The 26,058-nt window shown below is 44.8% G+C and overlaps 1 long non-coding RNA gene across 1 annotated transcript; it reads left to right on the forward strand.

The window, feature by feature from the left end:
- The first annotated feature begins 19,670 nt into the window (after nt 1–19,670).
- On the forward strand, nt 19,671–25,504 carry LOC116102499. Its single transcript, XR_004123201.1, has 3 exons — nt 19,671–20,065; nt 23,364–23,448; nt 25,410–25,504. It is a non-coding gene; the product is annotated as an uncharacterized LOC116102499 (long non-coding RNA).
- Nucleotides 25,505–26,058: the final 554 nt, after the last annotated feature.

Here is a 26,058-nt window from a genome sequence, read left to right on the forward strand (position 1 = left end):
TCTGCTCCAGTTATATCCTCATGGCTGTCCTTCTGGGTATATTTGTGTCCATTTTTTTTTTTCTCACAAGGATACAGGCCATATTGAGTTAGGGCCTTTCCTAGTGACTTTTTAAGTCATTTTCTTTTGTAGTCAGGATTTCTGTATATGAATTTAGGGGGAGACACATAATTCATGATTCAAGGTTGGTGATAAAGTATAGCACATAGATTCTCCCTGTGTCTACCAACACTCCACCCTTTTCTGGCACTCTAGAGGGTCTGCAGCTGTTAGCCATGCTGCCTTTGTTCTCGGTGTATGCCCAAGCATCCTTTGTATTCTTTTGGCTGATATGGTATTACTGTGCTAAGATAGAAACCCACTGCCTCTAACAAGTTGTGCATAGTTTCCTAGTCAGTCTTGTTCTTAAAATCATAAAGTCTACCTGTATATTTCTATTAAATACTTATGAATTTAGAGTAATTGAGGAGGAATACTTCTGGAATAAATGACTAGATCTAATGTCTGAAAATATAGGGAGATTTATTTAACCATATCTGAGAATGCCAGGTAGAAAGAGAGACCTGTCTGAAAAGGAAGTGGTCTGTGGAGTCGTTTCCTTCCCCAGGGATAGAGAGGTGTCTTCCCTCTGCATCCCAAAGCCCCTAACAAAAGTCTTCTTTAAAAAAAAAAGCAGCCCTAAGTTTTGCAGTCACCAGTGTGTACTGTTTTCTATTGAGCATCACATAGCAAGGCTGGAGTGAGAGAAAGGAGGAGTAAGAATGTAGTTAACTTGTCCAACTTCTCTGAGTAAGGGTGGCTCAAAACACTGACCCAGTAAGAGAGCAGACTGGGGAGGAAATGAGAAGCCTTACTGGAGATCATCGCTTCTCTCCAGCACTCTGCTGGGATTGTCAGACGTTAGTAAAACTGGCTGCGGTGCAGAGTTCTCTGAGACAGGCTCAGCTTAGTGGGGAGTATTGATCCTGACCACAACCATGCCTGTTTCAGACACTATCTCCCATTAGCAACGTGGGTGATGAAAACCTCTACGTGGTGTGACAGTGTTTATAAAACTGTGTCCTTTAAAAAATAACCCTCTGGACTTGATGGCTACTGTTGCCTCTCAAACAGTCCCAGTTTGGGGAAAATTTAAAAAACAACTGTTGTTTGGCTTTTTTAAAAATGGTTTTGTTTGGTTTGAGACCGGGTCCTATGTGTAGAGGCTGTCCACAAATTCAGTATATGGCCAAGGTCGACCTCAAACTTCCAATCCTTGTGCCTCCTCCTCAACTTAATTAGATTGACATATGCCTTGGAGGTGGGGCTTACATAGGGGAAGCAGGTCACTAGAGAGATACTCTTGGGGATGACATTTTGTTTCAGGCTCTCTCTGCTTGCCACACTTCTTTTTCCAGGCTACTTCCTGTCTACTACAGCTGAATAACTTCTGCCTAATGTTCAGGATCAATGGGGCCAAGAACGATGGACTGAAACCTCTCGTGCCATGAGTTAAAATCAATATTTTCCCCTTTAAGTCATGTATGTAGGGTATTTTGTCATGTGACTGTCATGTTAGGGTTCATATTGCTGTGATGAAACACATAATCAAAGTGACTTAGGGAGAAAAGTGTTTACTCAGCTTACTCTTCCACATCATTGTTCATCACCAAAGTCAGGACAGGAACTCAAGCAGGACAGGAACCTGGAGGCAGGAGCTGATGCAGAGGCCATGGAGAAGTGGTGCTTTCTGCCTTGTTCCTCATGTCTTGCTAGCCTTCTTCTTTGTTTCTTGAGACAGGGTTTCTCTTTATATCCCTGGCTGTCCTGGAACTTACTTTGTACACCAGGCTGGCCTTGAACTCAGAAATCTGCCTGCCTCTGCCCCCCAGGTGCTGGGATTAAAGGTGTGCACCACCACTGCCCGGCTGCTAGCCTTCTTCTTATTGAACCCAGAACCACCAGTCCAGGGACAACCCCCCAACCACAATGGGTTAGACCCTTTCCCACGAAAATGCCCTACAAGTTTACCTTAGCCTGTTTTTCTTCCTTCTTCTTCTTCTTCTTCCTTCCTTCCTTCCTTTCTTTCTTTTGCCCAGAAATCTATTTTCATATTTAAAAATTATTCTAAATTACATAAGGCTATTTTGTGGAGGTATATAGTGAATTTTCTTATTCTTCTCTCATATAATACATTGCAACTGCAGTTTTCTGGCCCTCCACTCCTCAAAGCACCCCCTGTGGCCCCTCTTCTCCAGACCCACTCCTCTGTTTTCCTCAGGTAAGATCAGAACTCCCAGGGATATCAACAGAACTCAGCATAACAAGATAAAATACAGCTAGGCGCAAACTCTCATATCAAGGTTGGATAAGGCAACCTAGTAGGAGGAAAAGGGTCCCAAGAGCACATAAAAGGGTCAGAGTCACCCTACTCCTACTGTAGGAGTCCCACAAAACCACTAAGTTAGCAACAACAACAACAACAACATATTTGCAGAGGACCCGGTGCAGACCCATGTAGGCTCCCTCTGTGAGCCCTCTGTTGATCCTGTGGACCATGTTCTCCTGGTGTCCTTGACCCCTCTGGCTCCTACAATCCTTCCTCCCCTTTGGAGGAGTTTCCTGAGCTCCAGGGGGAAGGGCCTGATGGAGGTCTCTAATTTGGACTCTCTCTTGGCTAGTGTTTGTCTGTGGTTCTCAGTATGGCTCCCATAAGATGATATGGCCTGATCTTATGGCATCATTTTCTTAATTGAGGTTCCTTCCTTTCAGATGACTTTAGCTTGTATCCTATTGACATAAAACCATCCAACACAGTGACACAGGACCTAATAAGAAAGTCAGAGAACTTTGTCTTGTCCTAGAACCCTTTCTTGCTTGGCAATCCTGTCTGCTGTAGGGCGAGTGGCCTCTGCTGCACACTTCTTGATGCTCTCTCACTGTGAGTCCAGAATCAATGGCGCCATTGACTATGGACTGAAGGTCCTGAAAACTGTGCGCTGAGCAAATCACTCTGCACCAGTGTAGTTGCTATTCCTGGTTGTCAACTTGACTATATCTGGAATGAACTACAATTCAGAATTAGAAGGCTCATCTGTGGCCCTAATCTGGAGGCTGAGAGATACAAGTTTCCAACCTGAATCTTGGCATGGAGATCTTGAGGCATAGTAGCTATGAATCCCAGAAGATTAAGATAGGAAGATCTATGAGTTCAAGGTCATCTGGGACTAAAGGTCTGGTGGCACACACCTTTAATCTGTGCCACACCTTTTGCTGGAGACCTATATAAGGACATTGGAAGAAAGAAGGCTCACTCTGCTTCGCCTGCTTGCCTTGTAGGACTGAACAATTGCTAGATCCTTGGACTTCCATTCACAGCTGCTGTTGACCTTTGTTGGGAGTTGGACTACAGACTGTAAGTCATCAATAAATTCCTTTACTACATAGAGACTACCATAAGTTCTGTGACTCTAGAGAACCCTGACTAATACAACCAATAAGTTGTGTCAAGTGTCGTGAGACAGTGTTGCAGAGGTTGTCTGGTACAGATAAAGATTTTATGTCCTCTGAACATTTGACCAGAAGTCAGATTGCTGAATCACTTGATGGCTTATTTTTTATTTTTATGAGGAATTCCCTTTTGGTTTCCACAGTGGTTCAGTCAGCTTCCATCCCCACCAAGAGTGTGCACGGGCTCCTTCCCTCTGCATCCTTGCCAACTCTTACCCTTTGGCCTTGAAACAGAATCACTGTAATGGACGTGAGGCAATAATATCCCATTCTGATTTTGATTTGCATTTATACCAGTGTTCCATTTCGTGCTTCTCAGTCCCTACCCTGCTGTTCTGCTCCAACACTGGAGAGGAAATGTGTAAACATTTGCCCTTTACCAGCTGGTATAATGCTTGGCTTTGTCATAGATGGGGTAGGGAGAGACCATGGGGGTGCAACAAAGGGGATCCTCTCATTTTAGGGGTGCTTTCCGCTCTTCCTGTTTTGTGCTTTGGCCACACACAGTTCTTACCCCAGCAAGCTCCAGGGCCACCCTAAAGGCTTCCAGTGTCTTCTCTCAGCATTTAGTTCAGCTTCCCAGCCAGTCAGAGCAGCACTGAAGGAAAACCCAGGCATCACTCTTTGGGGTACTTTTTCTCATTCATTTGCATGCCTGTTCCAGAAACATCATTTGGGAAGAAAAGCAAAGCTCTTGGCATCTCAGGGGTGAAGGATCATGTCTGACACCTTCTATCATTTGTCATGCTAATGCATCCTGTTATCTTTACCTAGAGATGTCTCTAAAATCTTTCTTCTGTCTACCTCCAGGAACCACGTTGCTTACGTCTGAACTGCTGCCTTCCAGGTAGGATCTCTCCAGCTGTCTCTCTGTGCCAACGTTCCTCAGAAGATAAAGTTAATAAATCTGGGATCTGGCTGAAGCAGGTGCTTACAGATTTGATTTTTTACTATATTGAGGATCCAGGTCTAGATCTTAACAATAACTACAGGGCCTTGTGGGTCTGCCTCTAGCTATTCCTGCAACCTCACCTTACTCCATGCCTTCTCTGACTTCATGGCCCAACTCTAACTTTCTTTCCATTTTACATTCACACAGGATGTTTGCATGTCTGCCTTCTGTCCCAAGTGCTTTTTCCCCTTTCCTCAGATTGTTCCTTAGTGCAACTTGAGGTGGTGAACCATATACCGAGAAAGCTCAGACACCACCACTCACCTGTCCCAGAGCAGCTGGAATGGCCTTCCTGGGGAGAAATACTCAGAACTGGAATAACTGGACTGAGTCCTGCAATCCACCAGTGTCTGGAGCTGGCCTCCTCTCTTTGAGAAGATGGCTGGCAATTTCTCTGGAAGCTGACAATTGTTGTTGGCAGAGTGCCGTTTTTTTTTCCCCCCACCTGGCTAATCGAGTTGGCCCAGATCCTGATCAGTCTCTATGAATTTCTCTTGGATTGTGGAACGGAGGCCGCCAATATGTTGCAGGAAGTCTTGTGGGCACACCCGCCATGAAAAGTTAGAGAAGAAAATTGGGTAAGTCAAGTACTCCTCACTCTTTGTTCAGCTCGTGGGATCTGGATCATTGTTAAAGGATTTAGGACACACAGAAAATTGAGAGCAGACTTTATACTGGCACCGTTTTAGTTAATAAAACTCTTTGTGAAAGTTCCTCTCTTTGAGAACATGAGCTTGTGCTGGGTATCACTGCCATCTGTAGTATGAGGGTCACACTGGGACAATAAATTCTCTAGGACATAAGCCAAATAGTTTTTCCTAAGTTACGGGAGAAACAAAGGGGCCATGGTTACTGGGGTTCCATAGGAAAGAGGAGAAGCGCTCCAGGAGGAGATGGCCGGGCTACAGCTACAGGGAAATGGTGCTTCTTGGGCAACGTGGTGGTTAGCCTTAATGAGTTTTGGTGTTTTCCATGCAATGGACAGCCCATAGTAGAAAATCAAAAGGCGCTCCCCCTTTTCCCACAACTTGCAGCCTGATCTAACTAAACTCTGGGAGGGTGACAGAATCCTTCGAGACAGAGGAGGCAGAGCTCAGGGGTGTTCTGAGACAGAAGCAAGACTGAGTGTCGGCAAAGAGAAGAAGAATCATGCCCGCTCTGAGACGGCTCACAGTGGGTTCTAGACCTTGGATTTTCCATTCCATCTTAAAATGTCTGAGTCTCCTGGGAACTGCCCCCCCACCCCCTCCCCGTGAGTGAGCAGCATGAAACCAGGGCCAGTTTTCCCGTTGGTCCTCAGTTTGGGACCCAGACTGGAGCTAGGCCCCTCCCTGCCACTGTGTCACAGTAGACTGTGCTTTCAGTACGTGGTGATGTTCATGGCCCCAGGCTCGCAGGAAGCTGGCCTGCGTATGGATTTTAATTAAAGAGCTTCATCAGTGTTTTAGCGGTTCTCTGTAGTGAGAATTTTGGCTTCTTTAGAAACTCAGTTACTAAACCCAGACACTATTGCTCATGCCAAGGAACCAGACACCCCTAATCATTAGGAAGTATCTAAAGAGATCTACACTCCCCTTTCTCTCTAACCTTCCTTATCTCCTACCTAGTGTGGAGGGTTAGAATGGATGAGGGTAGAATAAGGGTTGGAAGGGAGGCAAAGGTACAAGAACATATACACACACACACACACACATATACATATATATATATACACACATATACATACATATATATGTGTATATATATCATATATATATATATATATATATATATATATATATATATATGCCAACTGTTCTCTAACTCAATTCTGCTCTCTCAGCTGCACAGATTCCTTCCCCATGGACCTAATCCTCCCAAAGCCATACATACCATACATACATACATATATAGCCCATGTGGCTAGACTCACCAGAACAGATAACATTAAACTGCATTAGTATAACGGACAGAGGATTGGTCATGCTGAGAGATTGTAGTCCCCTCAGCCTGAGCCTGCTCTTTAGCTTTCTCATTCTCCAAACTGTTTCCTGTTTCCTGGACATGTCTTTCCCACCTTTTAATGATGCCCTTGCCCCTTGAAGACTCTCATTCTACCTATATGCATAAAAAGCTAACTATTATTCATATTCATTGGCACATGTATATGTGCCTGTGTTCTGTCAAGATGAAGAGCATATTTCTGGCTTGAGTGACATTTAAACACAGTCAAGGTTTGGAGAGAAGGTAACGATGTCATTAGTAGACAGTGTTATGTGCTATTCTTTATGTAAGGGTAGACTGGAACTCATTTAGGGCACCGACACTATTATGCAGAACTTACTAAAGGAAAATATGAGATTTTCTTAATGTTTTAAACTTTTAAATCCTAAGTAATATTTTACAAATTCTCTTAATCCTTACAATGTCTTAATGTGATAGTATCTCCAATTTCTAGTTGAAGAACAAGATTAAGAAATGTTAAGCAGTGACTGGAGCAATGGTTAAGAACACTTTAACTTTTGCAGAGGACTTAGGTTCGATTCCCATCACCCATATGGTGGCTCACAACCACTCATAATGCCTGTTCCAAGGAATATGATTCCCTTCTCTGGCCTCTGGAGGCACCAAACACACATACACAATGTGTGTGTTTGTAGGCAAAACATTCATGCACATACGTAAATCTAAAAAGAGAGGAGACATTAAGTAGAATGCATATGGTCATGAGTGGACATACAGGTTTACAGCAGTGCACAGTTCATGCAGGGTAATTAAGGCCCAGGGAATAGATGGGATGGTCCCAAGGAATAAAAACAGAGAGTAAGCCCGGAAAAGTCTCAGTTTATCATTTGAGGAGTGGCTGGAGCAAGAGGAACCTGTACAGGAAAATCAGAGAAAAAGATGGAAAAAGTGGAAGCAGGAGGAAGTGAACATTTCAAGAAATAGTCTCGAGAAGCTGAGGAGCCCAGCTGTGATGTGTGTGAGTCAGACTGAGTGCTAAACCCTTCGTTAAAGTGTTCTCTCAACGATAAAATACAGTTTTGGTGCTATTGACAGGAGTCAACTTAGGGATGATGTAATATTAAAATATTAATGAAGTAATGGGGAAATTATATCAAATAGCTTAGAAGGATCTAGAATGCAAACAGTAAAGTGGAACTAAAACAAACGTTATTAATGGGACAATAAAGAGATAACTGAGAACGTCTATACATTAGAAAATAGTTGAATAGAATACATTATTTTTTAACAGGAAGAAGTGGAAATCTCTATTTTTTTCAAAAATCTGTGTGGCCATTTCCAATGCCATTTCTCTTCTCATTAAAATATCTTGAAAGACAAATAAAAATGGAGAAAAAAAAACCTCACCGCGATACTTTGAGAAAGAAAAAGTGCAGAAAATTCATTAACTGTGCTAACAAAAAGATCACACTTATGAGAAGGAAGAAGGACTGGATAGGGAGGCAGCCTATTAATATGGGGCACTTGGAGTTCCAGAAAGGCGAGGGGACTATGTTCTGCTGATATGATAGAATGGTGAGATCAGTCAATTTAAAAGACAAAAAGTTTATTTATCTCACAGTCTAGGGGCTCAAGATCATGTCAGCTGTGTAGATTGATTATGGTGAGGACCTCATATTGTAGTGTCTCCCGTGTTCTAATCTCTAGTGATGTGTGTGTCTCTGCATGCCTGAAACTCCAGAGCTGCACGGAGACAGGCAGATCTCAAGACAAGCAGCCTCGTCAAAGGGGCGAGCTTCCAGTGCAGTGAGAGGCTGTATCAGGGAAATAAATGGATAACTGTGGAGGGCGACACTTGATGTTCAGCTCTGGTTAGTGCACATGGGACTAGTGGCAGGTACAAGTGCACACTTAGGTATACACCACACATACCCACACACATACGCACACACAAATACACAAATATATACATATACACACATACACATGCAAGTACACACACATGAAGATACACACATGCTCACGTATTCACACATATACACACACATATGTACATTATATATATATATATATATACATATGCACACTCACACATATACACTCATACATACAAATACATACTCTCACACATATACACATACACTACTCATACATATAGACACATGCTCACTCACATAAACACTTATGTACACACATACACACCACACACACTCACACTTATACATACATACATACACAGACATGCACACTCACAGATGCACATACATGCAGATACACACATATACACACTCACATAGATACACACACATGCACACATATTTACACAGACACTCACACAGACACACATATATATACACTCACACATATACACTTATACACATTCACACACAAATACATACTCTCACACATATATACACACATAAACACTACTCATACATATACACACATGCTCACATACATAAATATACACCACACACACTCACACTTATACATACATACACACATACACAGACATGCACACACACACACAGTGTTAGGAATTATAAATCTTGGGTAAATATAAAATATATCCTTTTGTTCAATTTTTATTTTTAATACAATTAAGGGAAATATAAAGATGTATTGTGGGGTTTATAACATACATACATGTGAACTGGGCATGGTAGTATACACCTGTGCTTTCAGTGTTGGAGACTGAGGCAAGAAAATTGCTGTTTAAGACCAGCCTGGGCTGTATAGCGAGACCTTGTCTCAAAAGAAGAATGGGACCAACCATAAAGTATTATGACAATAAGCCAAAGCAGAGCCATGGGAAGTAGAAGCATATTGTAACCTTCCTATAAAGGTACTAAGTTACACAAACGGATATAGGAAATGAAGAAAAAGAGAACAAAGAGAAGACAGGAGAGATAGAAAACAAGTACCAAGCAGTAAATGATGTAAGAAACTCAATTTCAAAAAAATCAAAGGCTCTGGCTGAAGAGAGGGCCCAGAGATTATGAGCATGTGTGCTCACCCATGGGGAGTGGACTTCAGACCCTAACACCCACACTGAACACCCCACAAATACCTGTATTCCAGTTCCAAAGGTGCTGACATTTTCTGACCAGGCGCAAGCACACGTGTATGCATGCATGCCCATGAATAACATAAACTCTTTAAAAAGTTAGATTGTTAAATTCAGTAGAAGGAAGACTCAACTATGTTATCTATAAGGAAACTGCATTTATTTATTTGTCTTGGTGTTTTATTCTAACACAAGGTTTCATGTAGCCCAGGCTGGCCTAGAACTTAAGAGGTAGCAAAGGATGACTTTGAACTTCTGATCCTCCAGCTGTGGCCTCCACACCGCACGTGCAGTTACGCCAACATTTGAGCCACCACCCCAGACTTCTTTTTGGAGACAGGGTCTCACTATGGAGTCCAGTTGGCGTTGGACTTTCCATCCTACTGACTCTGCCTCCTCAGTGTGGGAGCACATATGTACCACCATGCTTGGATAGAAACTACTTTAAAATAAAGATATCTACGAGTTAAAACTAAAAGGCGAGAAAAAGCAGAGAGCAAAGAGAATTACTCACATCCAGGAGCTTGCCTAGTCCCCAAACCAGCAAATGGGGGACAACTCTATTTTGTGCATGAATTTGTGGTTCTTCTAGAAGTGATGTAACGTTAAATAAAAGAGTTTCATGGTTTCTATGGAGTCTCCTCCAAGAAGCTATTGTAGGAAGCCAAAGTCCTCTGTATTACAGAAGAGTTAGCCCTACCCTCGGGTGACAGCCCCCCCCTCAGGTGACAACCATATCCTCAGGCCACAGCCCCACCCTCAGGTGACAGCATTATCCAGTGCAGGTTGTCTCCCAGTGGCTCTGGTCCAGTTAACACTGCTTTCTCTGTATAATCGGCTTCCCTTCCAGCTGAAGCAGGCCCACATGGTGGGCTTTTCTACCCTTGAAGATCACAGCATCTGGCTGCCAAGGCAGGTGCCTCTTGGCTCAGGGATACGAGATACAAACAACCATAGCAAGCTCCTGCATCGCGGCTCCATGGCGGGTCCCTGGCAGCTGTGCCCTTTTAACTTGGAAGGTAGGATGGGGCGACTTCCAGCCAGTCACATGCTGTGGTTTCTGCCATCCTTCCCTTTCACCCTGAAGACGTTTATGCATCTGCAGGCAATTAGCAGGAGCATAGCCGTGGTCTAGTCCCTCTCCGTGTAGAGCATGTGCGCGCACACACACATGCACGAAACACTTAATTCTTAGGAATGTCGGACAAATTCCTTTTCAAAATGTAATTTATTCTTACCGAAGCATTCTATGTGTATAATTTTCAAAGTCAAATGATGCTCTGTGGCTTTCAGGGGAATAAGTAGTCCCTTAGCTTGGCTTTCCTGAGCCAGTTTCTGCTCTCTGCTTCTGCTGCTCAGGAGACAGGCTGCCTAAATGCTCATGTTTCTTAACAATTCTACACAGCCTGTTCATACTACTGTTGTAGTTTGAATGTAGACGGTTCTCTGCTGGCTCATGTGACTTTTCACTTGGTCCCTAACTGGTGGCTCCCCTCTTTGGCAGGATGTGGAAATTTTTTTTTTTTTTTTTTGAGACAGGGTTTCTCTGTGTAGCCTTGGCTGTCCTGGAACTCATTCTGTAGGCCAGGCTGGCCTCGAACTCAGAAATCCACCTGCCTCTGTCTCCCAAGTGCTGGGATTAAAGGTGTGTGCCACCACCGCCTGGCAGGATGTGGAACATTTAAGAGCAGGAGTCACACTGGAGGAAATAGGTCATGAAAGGCGAGGCTTGTGGTTTTAGAGCTGTATTTTGTTACTTTTTTAAAAAATTAATCATTTTGTTTACATTTCAAATGATACCCCCTTCTCAGTTACCCCTCCACAACACCCCCATCTCACCCTCCCTCTCTCCCCTGTCATTTGCCTCTATGAGGTGCTCCTCCACCCACTCACCCACTCCCACCTCAATGATCTAACAGCCCCTACACTGGGGCATCAAGCCTCTACAGGACCAAGGGCCTCCCCTCCCATTGATGTCTGACAAGGCCATCCTCTGCTAAGTATTTGGAGCCATGGCTCCCTCCATGCATAATCTTTGGTTGGTGATTTAGTCTCTGGGAGCTCTGGGTTGATATTGTTCTTCCTACGGAGTTGCAATCCCCTTCAGCTCCTTCAGTCCTTCCCCTAGCTCTTCCATTGGGGTGTCTGGGCTCAGTCTGATGGTTGGCTGTATCTGCATCTGTCTTAGTCAGGTGCCGGTAGAACCCCTCAGAGAACAGCCATACCAGGCTCCTCTCAGCAAGCACTTCTTGGCATTAGCAATAGTGTTGGGGATTGATGTCTGCAGATGGGATGGGTCCCTAGGTGAGGCGGTCTCTGGATGGCCTTTCTTTCAGTCTCTGTTGCATTTTTTGTCCCTGTCTTTCTTTTGGACAGGAACATTTCTGGGTTAACAATTTTGAGATGGGTTGGGTGGCCCCATCCCTCAACTGGGGGCTGTGCCTGTCCACTGGAGGTGGTCTCTATGGCTTCTCTCTCCCTTTTGTTGCGTATTTTTGCTTAAGTCATCCCCATTGGGTCCTGGGAGCCTTTCACTTTCCTGGTGTGTTACCTGTGACCAGCTGCCTTGGCTCCTTCCGCCAGGCATTTCCATCCTGCTGGACTGTGTTCTTCTTGCACTGTGGGCCAAAGCAAGCCCTTCCTGCCTTCTGTCGGGCATTATATTTCAGAGAAACCCTGTCTCGAAAAACCAAAAAAAAAAAAAAAAAAAAAAAAAAAAAAAAAAAAAAAAAAACAAAAAAAAAAACATCACTGACTTTCTGTTGCATATTATAAACTACCATATAGTCTCCATGTTATCAAGTGAGTAATAGCCCAGTTTGTTTGTTCATTAATATTTATATTGTCATTATGCTTAATGCAGATACTGTTTGCAGCTAAACATGTATTATTTTATTTTTCCTATTACACCATTTAAGTAATTGCCTAATTTTTATTTATTTAGTTTTATAGAAACTGTAGCACATTTAGCCTAGAGTGTTCTGAAAAAAATTCTACCATTCATCCTTTGATGTCACACACACACCAAGTCACCTGGAACTAAGAATTTAGTGGTTTTGCTTGGGAATCCCTATTCAGTCTCCAACTGGAATGTGAAATGTTAAGAAGCTCCCTTCCTGAGCATCATCTGGCATTCACCATCCCACTCCCAGCCGGGATTCCTTCTGCCTTCTGCAGAGGTAACAGAAGGCCAGTCCCCTGGCTGTGTGGGCTAACGGGGAACCTGGAGCACATTTATATCATCTCCCCATGTTAACCTCGTCCTTGCTCACATTCCTGCACAGTGTAGCCTGTCCTTTTCTCTCTCCCCGAAGCTGCCTGTGCACCAAATACAGAAATTCCCCAGGCTCAGGACAAGCACTCAGCTCCCTTTGCAGTTTCTTGTTCTTAGGTCACTGCTTTCTCAGCTCAGCTGTGTTGGCAACACACAGTCAGCTCCACACAGTCAGCTCCACACAGCCAACTCCACACAGTCAGCTCCACAGTCAATTCCACACAGATCCACACAGCCAACTCCACACAGTCAACTGCACAAAACCAACTCCACACAGCCAACTCCACACAGTCAACTGCACAAAACCAACTCCACACAGCCAACTCCACACAATCAACTCCACATGGTCAACTCCACACAGCCAACTCCACACAGTCAACTCCACACAGTCAACTCCACACACAACTCCACACAGCTACACACAGTCAACTCCGCACAGCCAACTCCACACAGTCAACTCCACACACAACTCCACACAGCTCCACACAGCCAACTCCACACAGTCAACTCCACACACAACTCCACACAGCTCCACACAGCCAACTCCACACAGTTAGCTCCACAGTCAACTCCACACAGCTCCACACAGCCAACTCCACACAGTCAACTCCACACAGTCAATTCCACACAGCCAACTCCGCACAGCCAACTCCACACACAACTCCACACACAACTCCACACGGCCAACTCCACACACAACTCCACACAGCTACACACAGTCAATTCCACACAGCCAACTCCACACAGTCAACTCCACACACAACTCCACACAGCTCCACACAGCCAACTCCACACAGTTAGCTCCACAGTCAACTCCACACAGGTCCACACAGCCAACTCCACACAGTCAATTCCACACAGCCAACTCCGCACAGCCAACTCCACACACAACTCCACACACAACTCCACACGGTCAACTCCACACAGCCAACTCCACACAGCCAACTCCACACAGTCAACTCCACACAAAACTCCACACAGTTCTACACAGCCAACTCCAGTCAGCTCCACAGTCAATTCCACACAGCCAACTCCACACAGTCACTGCACAAAGCCAACTCCACATGGTCAACTCCACACATTCAACTCCACACTGTCAATTCCACACGGTCAACTCCACATGGCCAACTCCACACAGTCAACTCCACATAGCCAACTCTACACATTCAATGGTTTTTCATTTTCCCAGACTTTCTGACGAGTCTAGTTTGGTATCTTTGCTTGGTTTCTGTCTTATTCTTTAGCAGACCTTTGTATTGGTTGTGTATAAGTCAGTCTGTCTTGTGTTCTTGTTTAAGTGAATGCTTCTTCCAATCAGTCCTTAACTGTGTGAGCAATGCAGTTGATCTGTTTGAACCAGAAGGTAGCAGGAAGTTCACCCTACAGCCTGGAGGAGGACAACTTGTGAGCCTGTCCTTCAGCTTCTTCTTTTTCAATAATTTATTTTTAGTTTATGTGCATTGGTGTATTATCCGCCTATGCATTTGTGTGAGAGTGTCGGATCCCCTGAAACTGGGGTTACAGACAGTGGTGAGCTGCCATGTGGGTGCTGGGAATTGAATCTGGGCCAGTGCTCTTAATCACTGAGCCATCTCTCTAGCTCTGTCAGCATTTTATACACACTTCTTGTACATTCATGCTTCTTGTTCTCCTCAGCAGCTCCTCCATATCTGTATGCTGTCTAGAAACAGCTCCCCAGTTCATACTTGCTTTAACACCATCTCCCTGAAACGGGAGCCTTAAGCCATGGCCTTGGCATGCGTGGCCAGTGTGGGACGTAGACGTTTGGAGTGGACTTCTCGGCTTCACCCAGCTTGGCTGCTAGGGAGATACAGGATGCTTCTGATCCGTATGCTAGAGGAGGAACAGGCCACCGTGGTCATCTGGCTTCCAGGTGGGTTTTCTGAGACATACCAGCTAGCCCATGAGCTGGCACAGATCCCGTATTTTATTATCCTGAAGAGTGCCTGTCTTCTTCTGCAAGAGGCTTGTATTACCAGCAACCTTTTCAATTATCTCAGCCTTGGTGGGTGTGGGTCCCAGGAAGACAATGGAGGAGAAGCGGCGGCGGTAGAGAGGGTGTGATCACAAAATTTAAAAATTGCAAGCAAACAAGCTTGGCTATATTGGTAAGTATTTTGTGTACACTCCCCCATTTCACAGAAATGTGTTTGTATTTTGACTGTTTTTTTACATTCATGTACAGGGGAACAGTGGTGGGCACGTGGAGGTCACAGGACCACTCACACGAATTGATTCTCTCCTCCTGCCATATGGTTCCTTTCGCCTTTTTCTTCTAAGTATCTGGGCAGGTCTCGTTAATTTGACAAACCCTTCATGTGCTATAATTTGCTAGAGTGTATCATGTTCTAGAAATCAAATTTTAAACAGTAAAATTGGGGGGGGGGCGCTTCAAAGACATAAATTTGATACCTTGGGTAAATTCTAAGAGTTGGTCAAATTTGGACTGAAACCATGAAAATAAAGTCGAGGTACCCTGGGAAAACCAGCTAATGACACCATCAAAGTTACAGGAGCAGACAGACACTTGAAGCTATCCAAAGTATCTCCAAAAGAGTGGATGGGGGCCACTTGTGTCGCTGTGCTTGGGCCAAGGTGCCCCACAAAGGAAGAAGGCCACGCTCCCCTCGGATAAGTGCCCGTAAGAACCTCCAAGTCGCTGGAAGGGCTGGGGCAGCCTGGAGGTCATAGGTTCATTCAGCATGTGAACGGAGCGGAGAACAGGCATGAATCTTAGGGAACTGTATCACTAAGTAAATCGACCTTTGGTCTTTAAGGGCCTGTTTTGGGCCTCCATCAGAGTGGGACCCAAGTCAGGAGGCATTAGGCGTTTCTCCGCTAGACTTTTTCTGGGTCTTACCAAGGACAGAAGGTTGTGCTCAGACTTTGAGAACCTACTTTAGAGACAGGAAGGCTCTGGGTATTCAGACACAGTCAAGGATTTCAGTCCACTCCACTCTTTGTAAAAGATGAAATATCTAACTTTGAAAATTGCTAGAGGTCAGACCCATGTATGAAAACCAAGGGAAAACAGCTCAAAGATCCAGGGTCAAAACTGCACAGAGTGAGAACTCAGATCCCAGGGGGACAAAACTTTCGAGGGGCTGGGGGGGGGGGGCTACAAGGTGCAGGAAGAGGCTCAGGTTTGTGCCCAGGCAGTCTGTGGGTGAAGAGGGTGCTTGTTCCTCTTAGGGGACAGAGACCAAGTAAAGGGGACAGGAGGTGGGGGCTCATTTTCCTTACCATCAGAGGGAAGGAAAAAGGGGAGACAAAGGGTTCCCAGATTGTATTCACATAGAGATGAGGGGGCTGGAGGGAGCCGGCACCAGCTGGACTCAATTTTCTATATAAAAATCAGGTGAGGTCATCCCATCAGTGGTGGGGGGAAGGTTGGGGGGCAAAACAGAATGGAAAACAGGGGAGAGCGGCTGTTTTTGAAGTTTTTAGCTTTAAATGTTCTGCACAGGGGTGGCCAGGATTAGGTAACTGAGGATTTGTTTTGTTTTCAGCAGAGACACCCACAAAGGGGAAAATTCAAGGTATTTGTTCCTTGTCATGGATTTAAGCATCATGATTTAATGTTTTTTTTTTTTTAATTGCTGCTGTATGTAGTAAGACAGTCTTTCAGAGCTAGAGATGGTGTGGAATTCCTTTTTGCATATTGAGAAATACTCAGTAGATTTACAGAGTTGCCCCTTGTGTGTCTCTTGAACCCAGGTGAAGTAGAATGTCAGCTGGAGCCAGAGCTCACGGTGGCCCCTTTAGTCTTCCTGGGGCCCTCCCAGGGGAAGCCTGTGCCCTGACTGCTAACAACTTCAACAGTTTTGCCTAAAATTTAATGAGCTTTAATATGTTCTCACTAGAAAAGCCTTGGATAAGGTCGTAGGCCACACATCTACCCCTCTAACGTAGAGAGACAGAGTTCATTGGGTTCCATTCCAGTAGCGGTGAGTGTACAGAGAGCTGAGTGAAGAGAATTTCACTTTCCAGGAGCCTGATTGGAAGGAGCTCATGGGCTGGATAGAAGAGAAAGCACTCTGTCCCTCCCCCCTTGTTTTCATGCCCCCTGACTCCTGCCCCACATACTTAAGCTGTGTTGGCCCTTGGAGCATAGAAGCAAGAAAGGACCAGACGTTAACATAAGGGTTGGGACAGTGCCAACTGATCCAACGTACGCTTACTAAGCCAATTTTCTCCAGCTCAGAACGTGCTAAGGAGAAGAATAAAGCCACAACTCATGACAATGACAGAAGGGCCACAGCATGGCACAAACACTCCAGTCTCCATGTGTAAGTGCTAACACCAAAGGAATAGTTCTGAACACCCTACTCAATGGCTGGACTCTGTGGGACTGGCCTCTTAGGATGTTGGTGTTCATCCATGAGCGGCTTCCACAGGTGAATGAGCCATATGGTTTATCTCTGCCTGTCTAGGCTCAAGCACATAGTAGGCAATAGACAAATGTGTGATTAGCACATTTGTCTCATGAGGATGAGACAAAGTAGAGGAGGAGTGATTCATTCATGGATCAATGAATGGACCCTGGCATATTTTATAGCAAAGGATTCTTAAGTTATCCAAGTCTTGTAAAGTGGATTAATCACATTTCACTGGGCGATACTTATATTAGTTAGTTTTCTTGTTGCTGGGGCAAAACACATGTCAAAAACAAGGCAGGCAGGCTTATTTGAGCCCATGGTTTAAGTGGAGACGTAATCTGTTATGGTGGGGAAGACATAGTAGAAGTTGATCCTCCTGATGCCTATGTAATCAGAGAGCTAGCTGCAGGAAGTAGAGTTGAATTACCAAACCTCAATTCCTGGCCCCCAGTGAACAACTCCCTACATCCAGAGTCTACTTTCGAACTGTGTTATAACCTTCCAAATTGGCACTGCCAACGGGAGACCATATGTTCACATATGTGAGCCTATGGAGGGCATTTCATATTCAAAACATGGCATTCTGTCTCTGGATCACATGGGCTCATGGCCATCTCCCAGTGCAAAATTCATCCATTCCAATGTCCAAAGTCTCCATAGTCTTCTGAGATTACAGGTAATGTCTCATCCTCATACAATAATTTAAAAACCAAGTTATGCATTCCAATAAACAATGGCACCTAGCAAATATTTCCATTTCAAAGAGGAGGAATGGAGTTATAGCAAGGAAAAAGTGAGACAAACCAAGACCCAAACTCATCAGATCCCATAGTTCCATGTCTGGCATTTGGAGCTCCTGAGGAATCATCTGGGCTCTAAAAGTCTTGGTTATTTCAGCCCCCCAGCTCCGCTATCTGTAGCCCATCTCTACTTCACACCTATAGCTTTCTTTACTGGATTTCCCAGAGTTCTGGTGTCTCCACTTTGCCAGCTTCATGCAGTACCTTCTTGGGGCCTCTTTGTAGGAAACCTGTCCCTGCTACACATTGCCTGGGTAGAGTGGCCTTCTGGAACTTTATGCCAATGTCTATGAACCCCTCACTCTTGCATCTTTTGAGTCTGAAAATATCAGTACCATGTAGACAATGCTGCCCAGCTCTATTGCTGGCTCTAGGTACAGCCTACCTAGGTACAGCCTACAGCTGTAGTGACCTTCGTGTGTTCTGTCAGCCAAGTTTGGGTAGATGCTCTCCTAGGTAGGCGCCTCCTTCAAAGTCATTCTTGGCTCAGCTCTCTTTCTTCCAAATTAATCACATTTTCACAGGGAGGCTCCTAACTAGGCTCCTGCCCTCGGGAACTGTAAGCCAGTTTTGTCCCAGTGCAGAGCACCAGGCTCCCTCTTTGATGGGGCTAATTTACAATTCCAGCTGTCTCACAGGGCCCACTCTGTCCACAATGTCAAACTTGCTTATGTCCCTCTCCACTCCAAACAGCTCACTGTCATACTTTTCTGTTCCACTTGCTCTTTCCATCCCCCCTCTTCCTTCTTGTGCTCTCTCTCTCTCTCTCTCTCTCTGTCTCTCTCTCTCTCTCTCTCTCTCTCTCTCTCTCTCTCCACCTCCCCACCTCCCAACCCTTCCCCCACCCCGTCCCTTCCTCTCTCTCTGTAGACCTGGGTAAGAGAAGTGAGTGGTAACCATGGCAAACCTTTAATGTATCCTGCTTTTAAATTTCCTCCACCAAACAAATGATTTGATTGATTTGAAAGAATTATGTTTTTTATTGGCTTTAAATTGTGTGTGTGCATGAGCGTGTGCATGCGCGTGCATGCGTGCGTGCGTGCGTGTGCATGTGTGTGTGTGTGTGTGTGTGTGTGTGTGTGTATGCCATGTATATGCATGCCCATGGAGGACAGAAGAAGGCATCAGGTCTCCTGGAGCTGGAGTTACAGGCATTTGTGAGCCACCTGACATGAGTGCTTGGAAGTGAACTAGAAAAGCAGCAAGTGCTCTTAACTGCTGAGCCATCTCTCCACCGAAGTCATTCAGATCTTTTTCCATGATGAAACACAAATGGCCTCTAATCCGGTCCACAGTGGAGTTCTTGTTCCTGTCTGAAACTTCCTGACCTGGGCATCTCCTGTCTTAGTTTCTCTAAGCATTCCTGTCTTTTGAGGTTCCAGGCAGCGTGATCCACCAGGCTCTGCCTGCAGCATCCTAGTGCGTTCCTAGCCCACAGTGTGGAACTCCTCCACATTCCTCCCACAAATCAGGTCCAAGGAACCCTGCAGTCAAATTTATCAAAGCAACAGCCAGTACCAGCTTCCTGTATTAGTTGCTTTTCCTGTTGGGACAAATTGCCTGACAGGAGCACTTAAGGAAGGTTTTCTTGTGGTTTTCAGTTTAAGAAGAAAAACAGTTCGTTTTGTAGAGAAAGGCATGGTGGTGAGACCTGCACGGCAGATCATGTTTCTTACACAGTCAGGTTGCAGAGAGTGGAGTGTAAGTGGGACTCTGCTATAAAAACCTCTCAGTCCTCCAGCGACTTCTTTCACTGAAGCTTCACTCCTGAAGGTTCTAGAACCTTCTAAAACAATGCTACCAGCTAGGAAACAGAGTATCCAAACACACAAGTTTCCTGGGACATTTCAAACACTCAAACCACAGGTGCTTCCTGTCTTTGAGTTTATCCCTGACTTGATCATATCTCTCCAAGAGTTGTCATGAGCATGCCCAGTGAGTCTGGAAGGTACTGTGCAGTCTGTGGATCTTTTCCCTTGCAATCCAGGGGCCCAATATATGAGGCCATGGAAGAACATGGCTGTACACCATGTTCAATATGGGTAGAAGCCTGAGTCGTTTTTTCTCCCCTCTTACAAGTCAATGAAGGCCAGAAGATGTCATAAACTACTCTGAAAAATACAACTTAAAGGAGAAAAGGTTGGTTTGCATTCACAGTTCATAGGGTGGGGGTTGGGGGGGAGTTATAGTGGCTGGTCATACCACATTACAGTCAGGAAATAGAGCTGTGAATGAATGCTACGCTCAGTTCAGTTTCTCCATTTCATATAGTCCTTGCCCAGGTGATGGTGCCCTCTCACAACCACCGTGGATCTTCACACATCAGTTAACGTAATCAAGATAATCCCCCATGGGCGTGCTCAGAGGCCCACCTTTCAGCTTATTCTAGATGCTGTTAAGTTGACAGCATTAGACATCACATGATACATTCTACTCTTAGAGCAAAATCTGCTAAATTCATGCTCAGAATCCTGTGCCCAATTGGGTCAAGATGGTAGCAAATAATATTAGCCTCTAAAGTTTACCAGCAGAGATGCTGGGCACACCATGACCCAGGGACAGATATACCCAGATCTAGCTGTTTCCTAGTTAGCCTCTTCACCAGAACACAGGAGCTCTTGGCCATGCGTGTTTACCAGCGGTCCAGCGAGCATGCGTCGGATGAGCTGTAGCTGGACCACTGTGAGAAACTTGTAGAGAAACTGTCATTTACCACCCTCTGTGACGTGTGGATGGTGACCAGCTGCCGCCGCCGGGGAGCTGTAGAACCTCAGGCCTGACACAGACCCAGGGAATCACAACCGCATCCTTACTAGTCCCCAGGCAGTTCATTGGTCGGGCAAATCCGGAGAAGCAAGCTCTGCCTTAGGCCTCTGCAGGACTCACCCATTCAGAAGAGAGCCTTGGAATCTGCTGTTTAAGGTCCTCTGCTGCCCCCTATGGGCAGACTTCTACAGCAAGGGACAGACGTCAATCTAGGGAATGACATTCTATACATGCCCCCACCCCCACCCCCTTGACTAAAGGCACAAGGGTTTTGAAATCTCGGGTGCTAAGCCTGTTTTCTTCATCTGGAAACACAACTCCTGCAATTAAAAGGGTCTGGTACTTGTTGTCTGGTCTATAGCTCACTCAGAATTGCTATATTAAATACATTCAGCTAGTCTGTTTTATACATGGAATCTGGCGGGTACTCCTGGAGCACAATTCCAGTTCAATGCCGGGGTACAGAGGGGGGAAAGAGGAAAGAACCTACCCAGCCAAGGAGGGCACAGACCAGACACAACCACCACTACGAATAGTAAGGATGGTGAATGTGTCTCGTACATTCAGTGAAGCTTTCCTGGGTCCTGCAACAGCTATAGGGTCTCTGCTATCAATCCCATAGTTCCCACAAGGATCCATTAAGGTTCCTATAAGATCAGGCGCGCATTCCAGTGGGAGTTTCCTGGACCGGAAACACTTGATGTGAATGCCCTGCCCGAGGGTGTCTATGGGAACTTCACCCTCAGCCAACAGGGCAGGATTAGATGAATCTCTAGCTGCAAAACCAACTCCTGTTATCCCATGGGGGTCAGTACTCATGGAGCCACTGCTCTCTTCACCTTGAATACACAACATGATGGTGGCATTTAATGCTGCTGGACCTTCTGCTCCACCTAATTTTCCACCTAATCATTACCCCAACTTATTAAATCTAATCTATTACTTCTGGTCCTCCCCTCCCTGTTGTTTATTGAATCATTAAGTGAGCACCTACAATTACTGAGCAGCTCGGAGACTTCCGCACTCTCTTTTTTAAAAAGATCTATTTATTTATTTTATTTATATGAGTACACTGAAGAGGGCATCGGATCCCGTTAGAGATGGTTGTGAGCCATCATGTGTTTGCTGGGAATTGAAGTCAGGACCTCTGTAAGAGCAGTCAGTGCTCTTAACCTCTGAGCCATGTCTCTACCCAGACTACAGCACTCTTTAGTATCAGGAATACTGTGTTGTGGATAGCCCTGGTCTTGTATTTTGATGCTAGTTCTCCTTTCCTGGAAAGCACTGGGGGTGAGGAGTGAAACAAGAATACAGGTGCCCTGTGAACCTTCTCCCCACCTTAACTTTTCAAATAAAGGCTAAGGCCGATGAAGGTGAAGCTGAGAAGTTTTGGGGAGAAGGGGAGAGAAGAGATTGGGGAGGAGGACAACAGAGGAGGATAAGGTGGAAGGAAGATGGAGCTGAAGCACGTGGCTTGGAGAAATTGCAGGTCATATGGGATCTAATAGATGGGAACAGAGTAGTGTAGCGGTAGATCTGCCCAATCTAGGGGAGTAGCTTGTATACCAGTTAACTGAGTTGTGAATTCATTGATTGGGTAAAGTGGGTTAAAAATTTACCACAACGATACTGTAGTGAATAAAGCAAGCTGACCCCTTGACCTTTGAGAGCTGAACTGTCCAGCAGCAGCTACTGGCCATGTGTAGCTGATAACATGTAATTGATTGAAATTAATGTTAAAGTTAAAAATTTCGAGTCTCAGTTACCTGGTCTCTTATGTGACTAGTAGCCATGGTTAACTAGTAGCTAGCAGAGCCAGCCAGCCAGCCAGCATTACCAGCTTTGCAGGAAGTTCCTCGGGACAGTACAACCCAGAAACATTTATTCATTCTAGTGGGTGAGAGACAGATGACATAAATGTATATTATGACAAAGGAACATCAAAGCCAAACATCAAAAAGCAACTCAATTAAAAAAATGGACCATGGGGGCTGGAGAGATGACTCAGAGATTAAGAGCACTCACTGCCTGTTCTTCCAGAGGTCTGAACTCAATTCCCAGCAACCACATGGTGGCTCACAACCACTTGTAATGGGATCCAATGACCTCTTCTGGTGTGCATGGAGACAGAGTACTTAAATACATAAAATAAGTAACTCTTTTTAAGAAAGATTTATTTATTTATTACATATAAGTACACTGTAGCTGTCTTCAGACACCCCAGAAGAGGGCGTCAGATCTCATTACAGATGGTTGTGAGCCACCATGTGGTTGCTGGGATTTGAACTCAGGACCTTCAGAAGAGCAGTAAGTGCTCTTAACCACTGAGCCATCTCTCCAGCCCCAATAAATAACTCTTTAAAAACTTTTTGAAAAAAATAAAGGGACCATGGACCGGTCGGAAAGTTCTCTGGAAATACCTTTAGAAAGTGTTCAATCTCCTTAGTTAGCAGGGAAACGCAGGTGGAAACTTCAAATCCCATCTCATGTCTAAGCCTCACTGCAGTCAGAATGGTCACCAACAGCAATACAAATGATGTCAGATGCTGGCAATGTGGGTATGTGCAATGGGGAGCTGCTCTGTATTGTTAATAGGAGTGTAAACTAGTGTAGCCACGTTGGAATCAATCTACATGTTTCTCAAACACCTCCCTGCTGGCTGGTTTTGTAGTGCTGGGAGATGCTGGAGACACACTGGATCAATGGCGTCAGCCAGTGTTGGACCCTGCATGCTAGCTGCAACAACCACCTGCCAGGTAAGACATGCCTGGGCACTGGTGCCACAGTGGCAAGACTGTTATGAAGATAACCAACCACTTCTAGCTATCCTATTTCTGGGCATGTCCCCAAAGACCTTAGCATTGTACTACAGAGACGCTTGCACATCCACCAGCTTACCGCTGCTCTGTTCACAGTGGCTAGGAAATGGAATCAGCCCACAGGTGTGCCTGTTGGAAGAATGGGTAAGGGAGTCCGTAGATGCAGCGGAATTTTATTCAGCTACAAGGAGAAGTGAAATCATGAAATTTGAAGATAAGCAGAACAAGCTGGAAAAATTATATGGAGTGAGATAACTCAGACCAGGAAGGCAAATGCATTATGTTTGACATCAATGCCATTCAAGTGAGCTACTGTGTCAAACTAAGGGGCTTGCATGCTTTTAAAGACTGAATTACCACAGCTACTCCCCACCCCACCCCATAGTTGAGATCAGGAGTTCAGGGTCATCCTCTATTACATAGCATGTATGAAGGCTACACGAGGCCCTTTCTTAAACAAACAGCACCTCCAAATACCTTGGAACTATGAACGACTTTAAATGCTTGGGGTTCCTACTTGCCTTTGTCGCTTCCCGGAACTACCACCAGATGGCAGCATCAGCCTATGAACCATCAGCAGGGACAGGTTCCTCACCACAAACTGTATGCAGTATCTGTTAGAAATGAAAAATAAACCAACCTGGGGGGAGTACAGAAAAGTAGAATAGCAGCTGTAATGGCCAGAGGGCAATTATAATTACAATAGGACCCAGACTTGGAAGTGAATGCTTCACTACTTCACACACAAAGTCCTGTGTTCTAGATGGCTACACTAACTGGTCAGTGTGTTTGCCTTTACTGCTAGCTGAACTAAAACCTTTCAGGTGTTTCTCCACCCTTTAAAGTGAAAAGTCTTTCTTTTCACTGAATGACCACTGGTTTTTCTCCTCAGCTTCATGTAAACCAATAAGGGAAGGCAACCTATACATTTGTTCCTAGTTGTGATCTTGCAAGTTCAAGGCAAGTTACCATGTCTGACATCTGGGATTCATCATGTCCTGTTACCTCACTGAGGGCCACACATCTTCTCCAGATGTGTACAAAGGGGGCAGGTGGTATATGAAGGTTCAAGGAATGCAAAGGCCATACTCTCAGAGCTAGCTTGACGTTAGCTATGTGAAGACATTGGTCCCAGGAGGAGAAATTTCTAGGCCTGCTTTAGCTAAACAATTGACCTGTGGTGGCTCAAAGTCCTGGGGTATCTCCTGAGAAAAAGAGACAAAGCTAGGAATTGAGAGGCCATAGTTAACATGGCAGAGCTAATTTAAGACCTCAGTATTGGAACTCAGCTTTCCACTGTGTTCAAGAGCAGAAATCTAGAACTTGTATCAGGCCAGAGGCTGACCAGCTTTTTAATGATTTGGAATTTAGTTCAAGGCAAATGGAAGACACAGGACTCTGTGTAGTCCTGTTTATCCTGGGATTCATTATGTAGAGCAGGCTGGTCTCAAATTTACCGTGATCCTCCTGTCTCTGCCTCCCAAGTGCTGTAACTCATTTTTCTTTATCCTTGCTCTCTTATTTACCATTTTTCCTTCTTTAAATGAGCATGTAACACCAGAGTGATTAAAACTACAACATATATTCACATACACACACACACACACACACACACACATACATATATCACGTAAGTACGTATGTATATATATCATATATATGTATATATATCATGAATTACACTTAGGATTGTTAAAATACTTTGATATGCTAATTTACACCTCAGAGTTCAGCCTAAGGAACTGTATACCTGGTATATAAAAGTATTATTAAAAATATGTTTAAAAGACAGACAAGTATTGCTTAAGTTATGGGTATTTTGGAGTAGGCTCTTTAGCTGTGTATTAATAGAGAATGACTGAATGTAATTTGTTGTGTACATATAATTGTTTTGTTAGGTTGTCATAAAAATAATGTGGATCTTCCAGACATAGAAAATGGGCATTGACTAGAAGAAGAAAAAAAAGAGGAGAAGAGGAAGAAGAGGAGGAAGAGAAGGAAGAGGAAGAGGAGGAAGAAGAGGAAGAGGAGGAGGAGGGGGAAAAGTAGAAGGAGGAGGAGGAGGAGGAGGAGGAGGAGGAAGAGAGGAGAAGAAGAAGAAGAAGAAGAAGAAGAAGAAGAAGAAGAAGAAGAAGAAGAAGAAGAAGAAGAAGAAGAGGAAGAGGAAGAAAGTGTGCCACTTTATGGTGGTTATAGTTGTTTGAATCTTGCATAGCAGAGGCTATATAAGAAAAAAATCCCAAAAAATGTAAATATGATTCCAAACATAGTTTCCAATTGTAATGTTTTTTTTTTTCTTTTAAAGAGTTGACATATGCCCCCTCAGCATTCTGTTTCCCTGGCCATGGCTCTGCCTGCATCTTTGGAGGCCTGCTGCTGCCAGGGCCGACCAGGGAGTTCCCCAAGCCCCAAACTCCTACCTGCTGGATCTCTGGCAAGTCCAGCAGCTGTGAGGTCTTCCCTGACCCCTTTGTGCTCCATCTTCTGATTCCATACCTCTAACCACAACCCCAGACACCCACAGCCATTCGTGACCGGAGGTAAGGC

The sequence above is a fragment of the Mastomys coucha genome, unplaced genomic scaffold, assembly GCF_008632895.1.
Source record: "Mastomys coucha isolate ucsf_1 unplaced genomic scaffold, UCSF_Mcou_1 pScaffold21, whole genome shotgun sequence".
In the NCBI taxonomy this organism is placed as follows: Eukaryota; Metazoa; Chordata; class Mammalia; order Rodentia; family Muridae; genus Mastomys; species Mastomys coucha.